The 19,867-nt window shown below is 42.8% G+C and overlaps 1 protein-coding gene across 15 annotated transcripts in view; it reads right to left on the bottom strand.

Annotated features, from left to right (window-relative positions):
• PALLD (palladin, cytoskeletal associated protein) overlaps positions 1-19,867 on the bottom strand; it is a 216,413-nt gene that overhangs the window by 49,860 nt on the left and 146,686 nt on the right. Inside the window, exon 1 of one of the 15 annotated variants that reach the window (XM_083755344.1) lies at positions 18,553-19,127. The exons of 13 other annotated variants lie outside the window; for them this stretch is intronic. The gene's annotated coding sequence lies outside the window, so the exon portion shown is untranslated. Of the gene's footprint in view, positions 1-18,552; positions 19,128-19,867 lie in introns of those variants that run through there. One more of the 15 variants, XM_083755343.1, reaches the window with a different exon arrangement.

The raw sequence follows: 19,867 nt of genomic DNA on the forward strand, positions 1-19,867 counted from the left end.
AAATGGGGCTGGGAAGGTGCAGAGACTTTTTAGGTAGTAGAGGAAAGCAGAATTGTGACTTTATGTGGTTACACTGCAAAATCCAATTAGCACTTTTCAGGAAGAGGCTGCTATGCGCCTCATGGAGCCACCAGTGCCACACAACTGCTGGAATAATCCCCACTCAGCACTGCAGCTCCAAGATTGGGAGGAAAGCTGGAAACACCCAAGGGCATTCTCTCTCTCTCTCTCTCTCACACACACACACAATGGCAACAAGAACGATCGTGGTGACCAGCAGAGCATCTCCTTTAATGACAAAGTATGCTAAGGTGGGTCATAAGAAACAGTTTTCAAAAGGTGTGAACCATTTATGAAAAGTCCTTTCAGGTTGCGCATTGCCATCACTCCCTTGTGCAGGAAAAAAGTGCTCAATGGGCAGCTTGTGCTAGGTGAGCCACCTGTAACAGGAATGAGGACAAGCGCCAGTGGACTACAGAAACTGATGAAAAGCTACATTTTGATATGCAGACCCTGTTTCAGTTGTATGAGTGAATGTGGATGGTATTCTGAACAATTCTCATCTCTGTAGGTAGTAAAGGTCATAGGGAGGGTAACAAACGTGGAATGTAGCAGGCCCACAACTCACACAGGGTCTATGTTCCAGGGATTGCACCTAAAGCCAAAACTGCATATAGTCAAGACCCATTGGGTTCAATAGTGAGTGGGATTGCCAAAGTCATTTCCCCCAGAATCCTGCCCCTTTCTCACCCCCTTTTAATTTTTGGGGTAAAGCTGAATGCACGTCAGTTAAAAGCGTGCAAGTTGCATACTTACTGTACCCCCCTTTTTTTGGGCTGTACATTGTGAGGTATCTTTGACACCCATTTTATTCAATGACATACTGCATCTGTTTTTTTAACCCAAACAAAAAGCAATCTATTTTATCACCCAATCCACAGATCTTTTTCTACTACAGCTATATCCAGGCACTATAATTGTTAATGTCATTATCCAAAGCCGCCCACAGTCTTAAGATTTAGCATTTATCATTTATGGGTATTCCAAGTGCTGCTGTACAGGCTGATGGAAGTCATAGTCCAAAGCATTTGCAGGGCACTGGCCTAGGGAAGGCTGCATCATATAACCACAATACAGACGATAAAGGGACACATCAACAAGGCACAATTCAGCAATTTGAATCCCCACTGCCTAACCCATGCTTTAGTTCTCCCCATAGTATTTTGGGGAGTGGCTCATCACAAAAGCAGGTTCTTTTTTTTTTACTTCAGATAGGAATTTTCTGCTAAACAAGAAATGATTGCACATCATCTGTGTTTGTATGCCGTCCAGGAAATACTTCATATGTTAGCTATGTCAGCTGCTATAATCCTATAGGAGATATTTAGTTCTTTGGAACCTGGTAACAGAAATACTAAGGTTGGGATATTCTTAAATCTACTCTTTTGGTAACAATTTAATTTGGGATTTGAAATTAGCATGAACTCTACCAGAAGAGGGGAGAAATTAGCTTGTTTAGTATGCTTTATACTTAAAAGGAAATTGCTTCGACTCCTGGCTGACCTAAAGTATATTTGTCAGTATTTAGCAGCATGATCTGTTTCCCTCGTGAACTGCCTCAACTGAATGAGTGGGGAAAGTATCTACAGTACCTCTTGACAGGGCTGCTGCATCTCGCTATCTCTAGGAATACCTCATATATGCTTGCCAACAGATCCATAATTCTCCTATACTTCTAAGATGCGACAGAAAGGCAGAATGATTTCGAATGGCCCCTTGTCAGTTGCAAAATATCTTTCTGCTTTTTGTGCGGGTCACACACACAGCCATGTTGCCTAGACATCCCAAGGAGGATCATAGAACCATAGAACTGTCGAGTGGGAAGGGACCCTGAGAACCATCTAGTCTAGCCCCTTGCAATTCTCTACTTTCTCAACACCTGCGTTCTACCAAATGGCCAGTGAAAGAAGGGTCTGAGACCTGTGCAACCCTTCCTTTCTCCCCAGCAAGAATGGGGCATCTGTGGCTCTCCAGATTATGCTGGGCTTCGACTCCCATCAATTCCCCAGTCTGCATGGCCAGTTGTCAGGGAGTAAAGGAGCTGGATTCCAATAAAGTCTTGGAGGGCTACTAGTGTCCCATCTCTGTTCTAGACAACACAGATTCTAAAATTCTGTTCTAGCATATTTCTTTGGGTCAGGCACTTCCCCTGCCCCTGCAAATGTAAAATTCATGTTCAGAAAAAAGAAAAAAAGATGCAGTTGCGAAGAATGGGATGGGCGTACCAATAGATAAGGGATCAAAAATATTGAGCTTTACATTCCCAGCAGAAGCCTCTTAAGCAGTCCCGTTATCCCTAAACATCTTTTAGCCAGGATTCTCTCCGATATATACTTATGGGTGAACTGGGGATTCCAACCTGCTTCAGCAACTGCATGACTATGGACAGATGGAGATCTTCTACATTAATTCAAAAAGTAGCAATTTTGTGTATCCAGTAAAAAGAAAAGAAAAGCACAGAATGCAAGGTTGTAAAGCTACTGTCATGAATCCCATGGAGATACATCATGGAAGGGATGGTTGGATTCTGAGGAAGAATGGGCAGAGCTCAGGGATTTGGAGATTGATGCCCATGGGAGGGTGGTAGGAGGATGGGGAAAGTGAAAAAGGCAACTCCAGAAGCCTCTGACCTTGGTGGGGGGGGAGGAGTCTAGGGAATTGTAATGGCTTTAGGGGTTGCTTGTGCGTAAGTTACCGCCTCTCCGGGCTAGTTTGCCTGGTTAAGCCGTTTCCCTCTGGACAGCCATCCACTCCGTGGCTGTTCAGTCACTGGCAGAATCCGTCAGTGGGCGTTTCTTGAACCTCTTCCAGCAAAGAAGCTCTTTGACGCCAAGTCGCCGCCTACTTTCCCTGCGCGAAAGTCTTCTGCGCAGGGTGGGCGTAGGCAGAGGAGGACTTGTGCTCTCCTCGCTGGTCTCCTGCGAAGAGTCCTGGAGCCTCCTCTCCGCTTCCCCCATCGGCCCCCCTCTATCCCTGGTGTAGCGCTGATTATCTTCGCCAGTAGGGGACCTGCCTCTCTCCCTGCTTGGCCCCTCTCCAGCATCGCTGCTGAGTCTCACCTCCTCTGCTAGCTGCGATGGCAGTTCCCTGACAGGAATGGAGAGTGGGATCAGGGGAGGGACTAAGCAGGCTGGCAGAGGACTGTTCCACCATGGTGACACCCTGAGTCAGATACCTCCTGCTGTGAAGTGGGCCTGGTGCATCTCTCCTGTCAGTGAAGAGCTTCCACCTTTGCGGAAGGTGACAGAGTGAAACTGGATGCTTAACTGGCACAGAGACCATCTCCACCTCCAAGGAAATGGCGCCACCAGCAGCAGCATGAACAAGCCTCACAGATCCAACTCATTCAAAGGAGCGCCTGTTTGCAGGCCAAGTCCCAGGACATTGGCTGCTTGCCATGCTGTGTCCACCTCGCTCTTCAAAAGGAAAGTGAGAGAGGCATATCACTTGTTGGATCAATATAGTTTGCACTTTGCCATCTATCTATACCTCTGATGTACCTGATGCACCTTTTAAGCTGTGCATTTCCTATGTAACCATAGACTCACAGCATTGTAGAGTTGGAAGGGACCCTGAGGGTCATCCAGCCCAACCCTGTGCCAAGCAGGTTTATGCAGCAAAACCTTTGCACAGTACTTGTCCTAGCCCTCGCTGCAAGACAAAGAACTCTTCACTCTTAGCTTGGTTTCTGCCAAACATTTAGAAAAAAAATCACTCCCCCCACACCAAACAAACACGATCAATTAGCACAAATGGTGAAGCCCACAGGTACTGGAATACCAAAATGAGGTGGAATCTGACCTCTTGGGTCATGCAGAAAGAAGGGGAGTCTGGGGTTGGAACGGCTCACACTTCCTCTAACAATTGCTCATGGTTCTGCAGGGAAACTTGCTTCACCCCTGGAAGCTCCTAGCACAAAGGTTTGCATGTATTGACTTGAGCAGGTCTGAGAAATCACATTCCAAGTACTGAATCAGGACTGTCTTGCTTCACTGCTTGTCTTCTTCATTTCAGTTTACTGTGTGGGTGCGTATCCTACCAACATCAGGTAACTGACACAATATATCCCATGTATTGTGCAAATGTCTGAAACAGTGTCCCCATACCACACTGCAAACCATCTTGGGAGATCTTGAAATAAAGCAACCCACGTAACTAAGTGAGCAACATATGCATATCCCCCTAGTGCAGAGAACAAATGAATTCCCTTTGTCCAGTGTTTGATTCTGAGAAGTGCCTGCAGCCCTGCACAAGACTGTTCCCTGGTAAAATAAAACCACTGCAAAGCGGAAATACTGTTGTCAGCAAGAAAAACAGGGTTTGTAAAAGTCATCAGGTAGAACAAAAGACAATTAGGAAAAGCAAGAGGGGTGGAAACTCCATTTTTCCTCCATCATAGCCAGGCTGGTGGGGTCTGAGCAAACCACTTCCCTTTACTTGTAGCACACAAGGGAATTGATTGGGTAATGATACATCTGCCCAGGAATGCTCACAGGTAAATGATGTGTTTTTATAGCTGCAAAGCATGGAGAGATTCAGCAGTTGTGGTTTTGGTTAAGCTTGCCACAGGGTTGTAGTGACAGAAACCTATTGTCTAGAACACATTAAGAAAGAGAACTGAAACACTCTTTCCAAGGCTGAACAACAGCAACCCCAAATCTCCCCAGTGAATTATACATCTATTTAGACTCTGGGAGGTGGAAATTATAATTTGCAAATCAGACCAAGGCCTGGTACAGATATAATGCTGAACTATGATTTAACATTACAGAAAAAGCTTGCCCAGATTCCATATTGCCAGCACTAACTGCCAGCAGCTACCCAGGGTTTTCAAACAGGTAAATTTCCCAAGTCCAAGATGGTGAAGAATGAACCACAGACCTTCTGCAAAGCAAAGTATGTACAGTGGTACCTAGGGTTACATACGCTTCAGGTTACAGACTCTGCTAACCCAGAAATAGTACCTCGGGTTAAGAACTTTGCTTCAGGATGAGAACAGAAATTGTGCTCCAGCGGCGTGGCAGCAGCAGGAGGCCCCATTAGCTAAAGTGGTGCTTCAGGTTAAGAACAGTTTCAGGTTAGGAACGGACCTCCAGAACAAATTAAGTACTTAACCCGAGGTACCACTGTATTCTACTACTAAGCTATGGAGTCTCCCTCACTTTTTTGCATGCATGAGGAAAATACGTAAAGACTTCAGTTTAGAACTAACCAGAGTTCCCCGTGGTGTTTGAACTGCAATTTGTCCCAAGTAGGGTTAATTAACCAACCAGGATATCAAACTGTGGCTGGATTCTTGATTGTTTTAAGCGAGGACTCACAGCTCCTGAAGTTGGGCAGTCACAGGGATCTTTGTTAATTCTAAAGTGAAAGCGAAAACTTTCAGTCTCCTTGCAAGCACCGAGTAAGAGGAGGGTGGGGTACGCAAACTCCACCCTAGTGCAAGCGTTTTCCCATAACGTGAAGTGAAATTTAAATCCACAATCAATTTTATACAACACTGAAAGATGGATTGGTTCATTAGCCTCTATTAGAGGCAAGGTTAACTTCTAACTACAAATAATGCTAAGGAGTTGAAGCACAGAAAAAGAAAGATGTTCTATTAAGAGCTGATTAGTCAAGGGGATTACTGTTTTAAATGCCTCAAGACATACAGCCCAAATACCACCCCAATTTTATGATCTTTTTTAAAAAGCATTTTTGCTTAAACCCATTTGATTGAACTAAGATGCTCAAAATACCTTTTTATAATTATTTCCATTGCATATAAACATAACCTCCTGGAATTACTAAACTAGCCTGACTAAATATAGTGAGCAGCACTCATGTTGTTGGGGTATCTTTCTCTGGTATGCAGCTAATATAAATAAAATGAGTGGAGAGAACCTGGCTGTATTCCATTGGCATTACATCACTCTTCCTTAATAGGAAACCTCACTCCAACCAACAATTTGCTTCAGTGTCTCCATTTAAGTTCTCCGAAAGGATCATTTTGAAAGGCTAATGTCTTAATCAGAAACAGAATTTAAAGGACAGAAGTAATTTTCTTTGCAATTAGAACATTTAGAACTTCTACAGCTCTTGTTGCAACACAAAACAAACAGAGAATCTGCTTAAGGCTTTTAGTATTTTACAACCGTACTGGAAACAGCAGGGTTTACTTCTGTGTGAACATGCTTAGGATCATACTGATGTCCGATAATCATGGATGCCAGGTTGACATGCCATGATTCTCCCACATCTCAAGTGTAAGGTAAAGGTAAAGGTACCCCTGCCCGTATGGGCCAGTCGTGACCGACTCTGGGGTTGCGCGCCCATCTCGCTTAAGAGGCCGAGGGCCAGCGCTGTCCGAAGACACTTCCGGGTCACGTGGCCAGCGTGACGAAGCTGCTCTGGCGAGCCTGCACCAGCGCAGCACACGGAAACGCCGTTTACCTTCCCGCTATAAAGCGGTACCTATTTATCTACTTGCACTTAAGTGTGCTTTCGAACTGCTAGGTGGGCAGGAGCTGGGACCGAACGATGGGAGCTCACCCCGCCGCGGGGATTCGAACCGCCGACCATATGATCGGCAAGTCCTAGGTGCTGAGGTTTTACCCACAGCGCCACCCGCACTTTCTAAATAGCTATACATTTAGCATTTGCCATTCATTTTCAGCCATGGAAAGTCTGCTTTCAAGACAGTGTTAAGAGAAATGCATTTGTGCGCTATTTTCTCCAGCACTGCTATTTTATCTAAGCATCACAGCACAGAAAATGCCAAGCAAGTCTAGGCTACTTAGTTCCTTATTTTGGGAAATGTAAAGAGCTACAGATTCCACTAGAGGCCTCTTACAGAATACAAGTCTCATTATAAACCAATAAATAACTGTCAACTGGTCAGAGAAAACAGAAAACATTTGGGTACCAGGGTATGTTTTCCATTTTAGAAGTTTATATCAGCGTCTATCAGGCAGGACCTCTCTGAGGTTATATTTGGAAGACCGCTGTCATAGGTTTCCAGGCTAACAGATGAGTTACAGTTAAAGGAGGGGGAAAGGAGAAAGGCTTGGCCTGCAGACTGACCCCTGACCTCCAGGATTGATGAAGCCTACCACTTTGGAACTGGTTTTTGCTGGACGGGGAGACAGGAAAAACAATTACTCTGGCAAGTCAAAAGCAGCATTGGCTATTCATCTTATGATTCACAGATCCAAATTAGCTGTCTCCGTACATAAAATGCCCAAGGTCAGTGCAAAGACAGTTTTTCTTCCCTACCTAGATATTGCAGCCAAATTAGACAAGACATGGGTGATGCCCAATCTATTTAAAATTATTTTAAAGCAGCAATGCCCTCCCCCTATTTGTTCTATTAGGGGTTGCAGCTTGGAGATTGGAAGCAATTTATATGGGGGGGGAATTAAAACCCCTCTCTCAGTGCTGTGTATTAAATCACTCTGGGCAGATCCTGTTAAATATGAGGTAAATTTAGAGAGATGGAAGATCTGTTCACAGTCTCTGTCTCATTATAATTTGACCACTGGAAGCATAGGCCAGATTCAGACAATCCTCCAAAGTATGGCTAGAAACCAGCAATGATAAGCCTTGGGGTCATACACCCTCTCATTGCCTTCCTCTGAGCAGAAGGTGAGAAAATGGCAATCCTCACACAAAAACAGGGGTTCAGCTACAGCTGTAAGAAATGCACAAAAGGAACAACAACTACAACAAAAGGCTGGACAGACTGGTGGTTTCCAGTGTGTTTCAGGAAATGTTAAATCAATCAAGGAAAAGTTTTATTTGATGAGCTGAGGTACGAAAAGTCTTACCAAATGAGTTATTTTTACATTATACTCTTTGGTATGGAGCAGGAAGATTTTTCATAACAAAAGTAAAGGTAAAAAGGTAAAGAACCCTGGATGGTTAAGTCCAGTCAAAGGCGACAATGAGGTTGCGGCGCTCATCTCGTTTTCAGGCTGAGGGAGCCGGCGTTTGAACACAGACAGCTTTCCGGGTCATGTGGTATGACTAAACCACTTCTGGCACAATGGAACACTGTGATGGAAGCCACAGCGTAAGGAAACGCTGTTTACCTTCTGCTGCAGTGGTACCTATTTAACTACTTGCAATGGCGCACTTTTGAACTGCTACGTTTAGACCACAGCGCCACCTGCGTCCCCATAACAAAAGTAACACACTGGGAGCTACCCATCTATGCAGCAATCTGTTTCCTTCAAAATTAGAAATTTGGATAACCATATATTTTACTCATCAGCACCAAACCATGGTTTGAAATCCATGTATAAAGCAAACCATTGCACTCTTCAAGCAATATTGCTTCCATTACTGAACATGGGAGTAGCGACACACTGAATGTTCCCCGTCCTATACCACCTCAGCCTTGCACATGTAGCTGTAATGCATGAAGGCTTCCAAGTAAACTGGAACCCTCTTGGTTCCAGAGAAGCCCTTGCGTGTGGAACTGAATCTGCAAAGACTCCATTGATACTGATGTTTGTGCAGATGTTAGAAGTGGGGCTACTTAGTGCATCCCTATTCCCACGCTGAACAATCCACTCACAGGACTGAACAGCGAATTATCCTTTCCTGTTATCTAGAAGCAGAAATTCCCATTGTTCCCTCTCATAGTTAAAGCTTAACTGAGTTTTAATTGAAGTCAACTTTACCCCTGGTATAATGAAATATATAGGAGAACAGCTTGCTCCACTTTTCACTGAAAACTATACCCAAGCTTCTGTTGCTATCTTAGTTTCAAAAGATCTTGTTTGCGGTTCCAGGAATGTTCCTGAGTATGAAGAGCAATTTGGTGTTATTCTCAAAACACTGATATAAATAATAGTAAAACTATGTTTATAACACATCAATCAAGACTTAAGTTGAAACAAAACTTGGACCTAAATTGTGACGAGTGATAGATGATGCAACTATTGTTCTGTGCAGTGTTGCTACAGTTCCTTGCTGAGCTTGAAGACTTCTCCCTTGGTACGTTTGTCATGGGGGGGGCGCGGAGTGGGGAAGGAACAGAAAACATCTGTTAAAATGAACCGTAATGGAAAAAATGCAACTGGCTTCTCCCTTCTCTTCTATTTTAACAGTGGATTACACAAGTTTGCTTTCTATATATAGCAGCCAGAAAGAAAAATCACATTTTGAACTATCCCAATGATGCTGTTCAGGAAGTCTTTATTTTGTGTGAATATTAAGCTTGAGATATCTTCCAAGGAGCTCGAGGTGGTGTACATGGTCATTGCCTTCCCCGTTTCATCCTCACAACAACCCTGTGAGGTAGGTTAGGTTAAGAGACAGGGATTTGCCCAAGGTCATCCAAAGAGCTTTGTGGCTGAGTGGGGTTTGGAACCCTGGTCTCCCAGGTCACAGTCCACCACTAACCATTATGCCACACTGGCTCTTGACTACACGTGAAGTGGACCAAAGCGCTGCTTAGACATTGAGCACTGTCCTTAGAAGATTTATGCAAATAATTAAAACCTTTCAAAAGGTTGACTTTTCCTGATTTCAGTATTACTTGCATCAAGCCACATGTAGTTCAAGTTACAGTTGTACCGTGGATCTTGAACGCCTTGGCTCCCAAACAAATTGGCTCCTAAACGATTGAAACCCGGAAGCGAGTGTTCCGGTTTTTGAACAATTTTCGGAAGCCAAATGTCCGGCACGGCTTCCGATTGCTCGCAGGAGCTTCCTGCGGCCAATCAGAAGCCGTGCTTTGGTTTCTGAATGTTTTGGAAGTCAAACGGACTTCTGGAATGGATTCTGTTTGACTTCCAAGGTATGACTGTAGAAGAAGTCGGGTCATCAGTTCAAGCTAGGATGTAACAGGCAACACCCAAGCTACATTTCACATGCAACGAAGGGCCCCTCCACACCTCCCCCCCCCACTACAAAAGACCTAGAAAAACTGGAATATTGATCTGTGCCCTTAAGCCCCTTTGTTTAAGCTCCTTGCATTTCTGGATGCCCAATTTGCATTTATAGACAGATAGGGTGGTATGGTATTTATGAATATTTTTTATACATGCACTGGTGCTGCTAGGGCTGAAGAAGAGGGCATATGTCCAGGCCCTGTGCTACCCAGATGTTCCTGCTCAGGTGGGCCCTTATCAGAGAGGAGATGGGGTGGGCCTGTTTCTTAACCTTTAGGGCTTAAGAAGGGCTTGTGCTGTTCACAGCAGAATAAACCTCTCTCTGCTCCAGAATCCCTATCATTCCAGAGCCACTCCAGGAAAGGTGACTAGCGGACTTGCCCTACTACCTTGAGCATCTTCAAAGTGATGTGATTCCAAATTGTATCATGTCACTCTGAGCACCTAGGAAGTTTAGGAACTGACAGAGGGGGAAGGCATAGAGGGGTTTGTGCTGCTGCGAGTGGCTTAACTTAAAAGCAATGCCAGCAGTAGAACCCTCAGTCACCGTGTCCATTTAAGTTAAGAGTGATGGGGAGGGAGAGCAGAGTGGTCATAAAGATGAAGGCAGAGCAGCAGGAATTTGGGGTGAGGGTGGGGTAGAAGATGTTATCAGGCCTGATCTATGATTTAATTTCAGGTTTTTTTTCATAGTGATGAGCTTGCAAGCCCAACCTGTTCCTTCCTCCTCTGCTTGGTGACAGGCCAAAGATCCATGAATGAATGTATAGTGAGAAAGTAATGTGAGTATTGTCTTTTCTAGTTTATTTCTTGCTCTTCAGAGACAGTTGAATATGCTTACATACCCGGTGAGACAGCAGAAAGTCTACTTTCAAGATTTAGAGAAAATGCCAGGGGAGCCTGGTTTATTAGACTGAATGGAGGCACTATCTCAACAACCTCCGTCTGCCTGCAGATTTCCCTCACCTATCTACCTTCATACAATCAGTACCGGTGTGTGTGTGAGAGAGAGGGACCTTGGTTATCATCTTTCTTCTGCTTAATCTCAATTTTGCCCTTACAGAATTCCGCAGGGAAGAGGATGGGGACAAGCCTAGAATTGGCTCCACCTGTCACTGGTTCTGGTTCCACCTACTGTTGCCCTCCGAATGGGTAACAGCTGCCAGTACAAAAATGACACTACTATGTTCCATTCATGGCAATGCCCTTCTAAGTTACTTCCAGTTTGGACAAAGGAGCAGAGGTGATGCTCTTCAAGGTTGTAGACTAAACTAGAAGACTGAAACAGGATTCCAGATGATCTTGACAGAACAGAGAATGAAATAAAGAAACTGTGTTTTTATGCCTTGCTATTTGCTGCCCTGGGCTCCTTTGGAAGGAAGGACAGGATAGGGGGGAAAGGCAATGCAAAGCAGCACCAGCAGGGCGGGGAGGCCAATGCAGTTGTAGGCTGCATCAATGAAACTAGAGTACCTACTTCATTAGAACTAATGGTACCACTCTGATTTAGCTATGGTGAGGCCTCACCTGGAGCGCTGTGTCCAGTTACACACTCAACTAGGCAGGCCACTCACTCTCAGTGTGACCTATCTCACAGAGTTGTTGTGAAGATGAAATGGGGAGGGGGAGAAAGACTGTATATGCCACCTTGGATAAAAGGTGGGATAGAAATACAATGGTATATGAATACCAAGAGTGCTAATCATAGTGAATTTCCTGCATCATCAGGTAAGTCGACCAGGTAACCTTAGATGTCTTTTCCAAATTCTATGAGAATTCGGACACATGCACCCTTAATGATGTTAAATTCTCGAGAATAATCTTTTGGAGAATATTCTCGATTAATGAGAATATTAGAGAATTTTCATGTAAAATACGAGAATATTCATTTTAATGCACTGAAAATGATATAATTTTAATGCACTGAAAACGATATAATTAGTTAATATACAGTGGTACCTCGGTTTAAGAACAGCCCTGTTTACGAACTATTCAGTTTATGAACTCCGCAAAACTGGAAGGAGTGTCCCGGTTTGTGAACTTTACCTCGGTCTAAGAACTGAAACCGAATGGTGGAAGGGCACCGGTGGCGGGAGGCCTCTTTAGGGAAAGCATGCCTCGGTTTAAGAATGGTTTTGGCTTAAGAACGGACTTCCGGAACAGATTAAGTTTGTAAACCGAGGTACCACTGTACATGTTTATTCATGTGTAAACTTGTTCAGATGGCAACTTGTTCACATGCTGTTACACATAATTGTATAGGCCTAGGTACTTTAAGTTTATAAAGCATTAAAGCAGGGAAGGATAAAACAGATAGGTCACTATTTCCTGAACACAATGCCCATCACACTCAGAACAGTGTTGCATTTAAATTTGGAGCATCTGTCTTCCCTGTGTTTATGTGTTAAACAACAACAGGGAAGTAAGTACAGTTTGAGCTGTAGAACTTACAGTGGTGTATGTGACAATTCCAATATGCTCACAGTGTAGACTGATTTGCTATGCTGGTGGTTTACTAAAGTCACGCAAATTCAGCCCTGCAGGCAAGCTCTATGTTAAAAGACCATCAATTAGACATTTCCAAGAAACAGCATTTAATACTGAGGTGCCAGTAATCAAAACAATGCTCTTAAATGCCCTCTGCATTGGTATGACTTCCCAGAACACATATTTCATAAAAGAAAGGAATTTCTTTTTAAACACGGCAGTGATTTCCCATAATAAATTAGTTTCCTCAATAAATGGGTTCCCTTTCCCTATTTGGAACCCATTGTTGGACTCATTCCCTGATCAGATGTTTCCTTATTAGCCCATCAGTTACTGCACAGTTTTCAACACACAGTGAAGGAAAGGCCAGGGGTGCAAACACACACACACACACACACACACACACACACACACACACACACGAGAGATACTGGTGTTTTCTGGCATCTTAGACCTGTGTAGGTGGTACAACTACAAACAGATTAATATCCACATTCCAAACAGTGTCCCCAATTTTAAAGACGATGCCAGCCCCAGGCCAAGTAGCTTTTATACAATCAACTGCATTGCATTCAAAAGGGTTCTCTGACCTGGTACACAATGAAGTCAACAGTAGGAAAGAGTGTTCAATTAGGGGCAAAACTCCCTAATCAAATTTGCTTCACCAAAACTGCTATTTGCCTTAAAGGGCAGAAGATATAGGTACATATATGTTTTGCCCTATGAGAAAAATAATAGCGTTAGTTCAGGGGGGGTGACTTAAAAACAGCAAGTGTGTGTGTGTGTGTGTGTGAGAGAGAGAGAGAGAGAGAGAGAGAGAGAGAGAGAGCTCTTAATTGGAAGAACATTCTATGCAATACAGTTACACTAAATGTGTTGGTAAATGGGTAAAGTGAGAGAGATGGCTCACTGTATCTGCTAGCACAACAGCTAACATAAATCACCATGCAACTTCAATTAGTACTGCCAAACATCCCTTCCCAAAAAACCTCCACCCTTTGAGAGATCAGTCACATCTAGTTAGGCTCTTGAAAGTGTCCCCCCCCCCCCCCGCAATCAGAGTGAAAAATGTCCCAAAACAAGGGTCCGAGTCATAGTTCTGCTGATGCAGTAAGGTTCCAGGTGCAGCCTTTAGCATCAGAAGTTAAAAACCCAGCATGGAAACACGCAGAGAGCTCTTGCTAACCAAGCAAACAGAAAATATACTTGGCTTAGAGGTAAAGAGGTAAATCTCTTGGAGGAAGCACACATGAATTACCAAAAGTTATACATCCACCTTATCTAAAAATATGAAAGACAGTTCCCAGAATTGCATCACACACAAAAACGGGGTGGGGGGTGGAGAATATGAAGAGGGTGGGATTATAAAGTAAAAGGGACTCTCTGTTCTCAGTGTTAGGACCCAAGTTAAACAAAAACAAAGAACATGCACTCTGGGACATAGATGAGAGTAAGAACACAACTTGACCAGACACTGATGTCATCATGGGCAGGTTTAGCGCCTATCCTCAGCTGGGGCCCAAAGCCTGTCTTTCATGTGTGTTTCTGGAGGCCCAAAATCAAAACACATGTACTAACTCTAGCAATTGATTTGTTCTAATTGAACCACTGAGCCTTTTGGGCTTGCCGATCAGAAGCTCAGGGGTTTGAATCCCTGCGACAGGGTGAGCTCCCGTTGCTTGGTCCCAGCTCCTGCCAACCTAGCAGTTTGAAAGCACACCCAAAAAAGTGCAAGTAGATAAAGAGGTACCGCTCTGGCGGGAAGGTAAATGGCGTTTCTGTGTGCTGCTCTGGTTTCGGTGTTCCGTTACGCCAGAAGCGGCTTAGTCATGCTGGCCACGTGACCCGGAAAAACTGTCTGCAGACAAACACTGGCCTGTAAAGCGAAATGAGCGCCGCAACCCCAGAGTGGTCCATGACTGGACTTAACCGTCAGGGGTCCTTTACCTTTTTTAATTGAACTGCTGATCTGGTAGCCTTATCCAAAGGCTAATTGTGATTTACAGTGGTACCTCAGGTTACATACGCTTCAGGTTACATACGCTTCAGGTTACAGACTCCGCTAACCCAGAAATAGTGCTTCAGGTTAAGAACTTTGCTTCAGGATAAGAACAGAAATCGGGCTCTGGTGGCGCAGCGGCAGCAGGAGGCCCCATTAGCTAAAGTGGTGCTTCATGTTAAGATCAGTTTCAGGTTAAGTATGGACCTCCAGAACGAATTAAGTACTTAATCTGAGGTACCACTGTAGAGACTTAGGTGTATTGACAGGACAATCTTAGAAAGGTTTATATCAGTTTAACAACAAAACGTATCTCTCATGAGCTATTTTGTGACATGATGGGCATATGTGGTGCTGTAAATGACAGGCCTGATACTCTACAGAAGTGTGTGCATGCATGTGATTCCTGCATGCCCTGCCTCACTGCAAGTGCATTTCCCAGCTTGAAGCCTGATGGAAGCCTGTGCATGGGCTTTTGTTTGCACTGGACAGACACATTAAAATTTGGCAACCATCTGTGCAATTCAAACTTAAATGTAAAGCCTTTTTCACATGCAGGGTTCTGTATTTCCAATACAACCGTCTTTCTCTTCAGAGAAGGCAAATACCTCAAAAAGGGAGTTAAGCTATGTAAAGTTCAAATGAATCTGACACTATATGAATAAGGCAACAGATGAGGACTGATTCAGTAATCTTAGCTGTAAAATGAAACTGGTTGGATGTTTCTTTTGTAGAAATCCAGTGAAAGACTTAGTAAATCTTTGATGTCCATTTGTTTAATCGCAGGACAAATAATGGATGAAGTTTGAAACTGTACAGCCCATTTCCCATGAATGTTGCCTGCTGAAAGGCTGAACTGAGAGGCAGGTACTTGTCTCTGGGTGCAATGCAGGTACAACTGATATCCATTTTGCACAATTCACTTGTGATGTACCAGTCTGTCAGTGCACGTGCAAGTACAGTAGAATCTCAGTTTTCAAATGTAATCTGTTCCGGAAGACCATTCGACTTCCGAAACGTTCGAAAACTGAGGATCAAAGGGCTGTCGGCAAAGTCTATGGTGAAAATTGAGAAATGTGCCTTGGATGCCATTCAACTTCCGAGGCACGTTTGAAAACGGAAGCATTCACTTTCGGCAGCTGAGACGTTCGAAAACCGAGGTTCCACTATACATCTTTAAGGTACAGTCATTTAAAAACAAAAATGAGCAAATATTTGTTATTGTTCTGCTTATCCTATTCAGCTTTCTACAAGACACTTCCCAAAATGTGCATACTGTATTTTTCCATATATAAGATAAGCCCTCTTTTTTTGAGCCTAAAATTAAGAAATAAATATTTTAATCATTCTGTGTATAAGACGACCCCCAATTTTAAACTTTAAAAATTTGGGGGGAAATATAGTCATCTAAGGAAAAATACAGTACATTTATTAATTCCATAAATGATCTAGAATACTCAATACTTTTTAAGATCACCCAGCCCCATATGTTTGAGACTTTCCTCTGAGCCTTTGCTCTGCAGGGCTCCACTATCTGGGTGGCAATGCAGGACAAGGTCTTCTCTACTGGGGCAATAATAATAATAATAATAATAATAATAATAATAATAATAATAATATTGTAGTCCTCTCCATAAAAGTAGTCTATAAACATAAGACTCCAAACATCCAAACTTTCCGATCAGACATCTGAATGGCATACTCATCACTTGGTAGGGGATTACCCATGCTGCTTTCACTTTTCCAGTTGCTGCTGGTGCGACTTTCTCCACACACTTTACATGTAATATGCATTTTTATGTGGTTGCACTTTTAGATTTTTCCAACACCACAGTGAACAAGCTACCCATCAAACCATTTAGCATATTGGCTGCTGAAATGTATAATCTTGTGATAAATATGCCAATTCAATAATTGAGTGTTGCATTTACTAAAAACTCTAAATCAAACTTCACTGGTAGATGCAAGTCTGCATAGACCTTCAGTTTCCATCTGTAATGATTTTAGAACTAGCCATTTATTTTGCATTAGCAAACCAAACTGAAAGTTTTATTTCTTGATTTAAATAAAAGCAACAGCCGCGAGATAATATTTCATGTTAGTTTCCACAGCAGTGGCTACCAATATTTCCTGTTTCTCGCAGAAACTTTCTGGCAACCAGGTCATATGGCACTGCAATGCATTTCTAGGTGGATTAGATCCAGACTAAATTAGCTATGCTTTAGTCATGGGCTAATTTAAGATCCCATTATTCCAATGGAACTAAAGTGTGGCTAGGCTGCAATCCTATACAAACATGGGGGATTAAGTTCAACAGAACTTAAAAGGGCTTACTTCTGAGTAGACATGTATAGGACTGTACCATTGCATTGGAATGCAACTCAATTGCATTTCTTTTAGTGACTTCTTCATCTAACAACCATTCTCATAATAATCGAAGTATTGATAAGTCACTGGACTAAATAAATCCTCTCTTATCTTTCACACTAAGCCAACTCCAGCCACTAAAAAAAACATACCCCTGAGTTATAAAAACTTACATACAATCAGACATAAAGGGGACACTTTCTAAGTCATTCCGTGCTTAGGATCAATTGCCAATGACTCAGTAAAACTTTTAGGCAAGTTTCTTGAGGTCAAGAGATTTGCCAAAAGATAAAGGTTTCCTTATGAAGTATATTACAGACACTATCAGTTACTCGTCCTACTCATTTCATGGTTAGCATCTGTCTGGTTAATCACAGGCTCTTTCATCTGCCCAGAGGCCATCAGGGAAGACCAAACGCCAGTAAGGCACACAGCACAATTCTCCTCCCCATCTCCCCATCCATAAATCATGCAGCAATGTGTGTGTGCATGTGCTCCTAAGCATTCTTTGTTAGATGATAGTACTGCAATCATTCCCATAATGTCCATAAGAGAGACCCCTCCCCACTCAATACTACAGTTTAATTTGCTTCTTAGTTTAAACCACACCGTGGTCTAGCTAGCACTACACACAGAATATTTGTTTCTTCATCCATACGCCTTCTAAATTAAAACACACACATCCCCATTCCTATTTTTAGAGTGGAGTTTTTCATATTCCTTCATCTAATACAGATATAAATGTTCCCAAACCAGACACTGGTTTCTTTTTGAAAACCAATGTATCTCTTTGCTTTCCAAGTTTCTGTAAACACATCATTATATTTTAAAAAGGAGGGGGGGTGGGGGAGTCAAGTTTTACTTTTCCCAGCATTCTTCTTAATTAGGTGCCTGCTGCCAGGAAACTTTCATGTACTTTGTGTCCAGTTTGACCATTTAAACAAATGTCTAGAGCAGTCAGCGAGATGGACAGACAGAAAGGAAGAAGGAACCTACAGGGGCAGTTGCTCTGCAATTTACAAAGCTATTGTAAGAGTACCACCAACATCAATTTCTCTCAACTCTCAGTTTGAGAGATCTGACGAAAACAAACCAACAGCATGAGTACACAAGTTGAAACTGCCAAAAGGATTCTGCATAACTTTCGTGAGTTTGCCAATGACCTGTTGCACTTTGAGAAAAAGCATGAGAAAAAAAATCCTTGAGGTTATGGGCCACTTACTTGACAAAACACTTCTGTAATATTTGTTAAATCATGGAAGATTGACCTCAATTCAAAACTGCACATATCCCTTTTTGTGTTTTGGATTTTACTATCCTCACTGAAACTTTTAAACTTGTTTATGCTGGAAAGTATAAGTGCAAAAGGAAAAAGAAAAAGTTGCATTTTCCCCCCAAAACCCCCTGCCTATGTGTGAGAAATCACACATGCACCTAGACTGAAACAGCTGCTGTCACACTGGCATCCCAACTGGACTTGAAAAAACTAAAGTGATGCCAAAGACTGCAAATAAAGCAGGGCTGCCAAAGCATGTCTCCAATTACAGAAAGATTAACTAATACAGAAAGATACACAGAAAGAATCGGTCCAGAGTAGAGCCCAGTGCAACTAGCTAACATACAAGATCACGTTACACGATTCTATGTAAGTAACTGCATTAAATCAGCCATCCTACAGCTTCCCTGTTCAGCATATTTACTTACCTGATACACAAAAGGAACGCACAGAACTGCTACACAGAAACCCTCTCATCTTACCTTTCCTGCGTCTAGTTCACACCAATGTGAAACGTCTCTCCATGAAGCAGTAAGGCAGACCAGCTGCAGCAGTAATACCAGCACTTTGGGAACTGAAGTGGAGTTGAGCAGGTACTCAATGATATATACAGATTAGTCAGAGGAGAGAACAGCAACTTCATGACTCAGTGATTCTTCACTAAGGCTTTCTAGCTCTTGCAGTTTCACAATAAGAGTCCCTCCAAGGTCCCGGGGAATCCAAGCAGTCAGTTGCTAAAAAGCAATGTTTGAAAGCGGGGGCGGAAAAGGGAGAATACTGTCATGGTCTTTCATTTCTTCTGGGCTCCTCTTCCTTCACCACAGTCTGCTAAAGCTCTCTCAGGGTCGCCTGAGAGGAAGGCAGGATTTTGGAATGTTTTAAACGTCTCCATGAGGGGCTCCTGTCCAGATAGTAGCAGGCTGCTTTAGCAATAGTCTCTTTTCCACGGTGCCTTTGTGTCTGTTTCCATTACAAATTACAGAGAAATCTCTAATAAATCAAGCATGAGAAAGAAACAGCCTGGGTTTTGTGGTGTTAGTGCGTTTTAAAGTGGCAGTGTCTGAAAGAGTTTTGCCACAGGTTCTTACAGCGGCACAGGATGGAGATTATATTTTCTTAGGTGTCACAATATTTTTTTTCTCCAAGAGAAGAGAGTGGCAGAAAGGAAATGTATGGCATAAGTTTAATGAATAGGAGAATGACTGCTTTGCTTTCCAGAGAAATACTGTGTTGCCTTTTTTGACCCTGTACACCAACTTAGAGGGTGGTTGTTGGGGTTTTTTGTAATATTAAGTAGTTTATAAATGCTTTTAAATAAATAAATAGTGCTGCAGTTAAGGCATTATTAAATAAGATCTATGCATATTTGCTACGAAGACAGTCACAGTGTATACTACGGGACTCTCACAGAGAAGAGGCCAAAGGTAGATCTCAATCTACTGACAGATCTCTGGATGCTTTGGAATAGATTTATGATTTATTTATTTCCTTTTTAAAGCATCAGCAGTAACAAAAGCGTGCCCCAACTTTCCCTTTCAGCTCGGGAGAAAAGTGGATTTTTGTAAGAATGGATTCTGAGCTCATTTCTAGTAATGAAAACAAATTATTGGGCTATAAATAAAATGTATCAGAATTTAAATGTGGCTCACCCCCCCCCCCAACTACTGTTTTTCTCATTGTCCCTGTTGGAGGATCTCACGGTTCTGTTGAAAAGCAAAAACAAAGTAGATTCACCAGCCTGCATTATGCCCATCCCAGTGTTAGAGAACGCTTTGAACAGTTTCCCTATGTTCATGT

The sequence above is a fragment of the Podarcis gaigeae genome, assembly GCF_964106915.1.
Source record: "Podarcis gaigeae genome assembly, chromosome: 9".
Classification (NCBI taxonomy): domain Eukaryota; kingdom Metazoa; phylum Chordata; class Lepidosauria; order Squamata; family Lacertidae; genus Podarcis; species Podarcis gaigeae.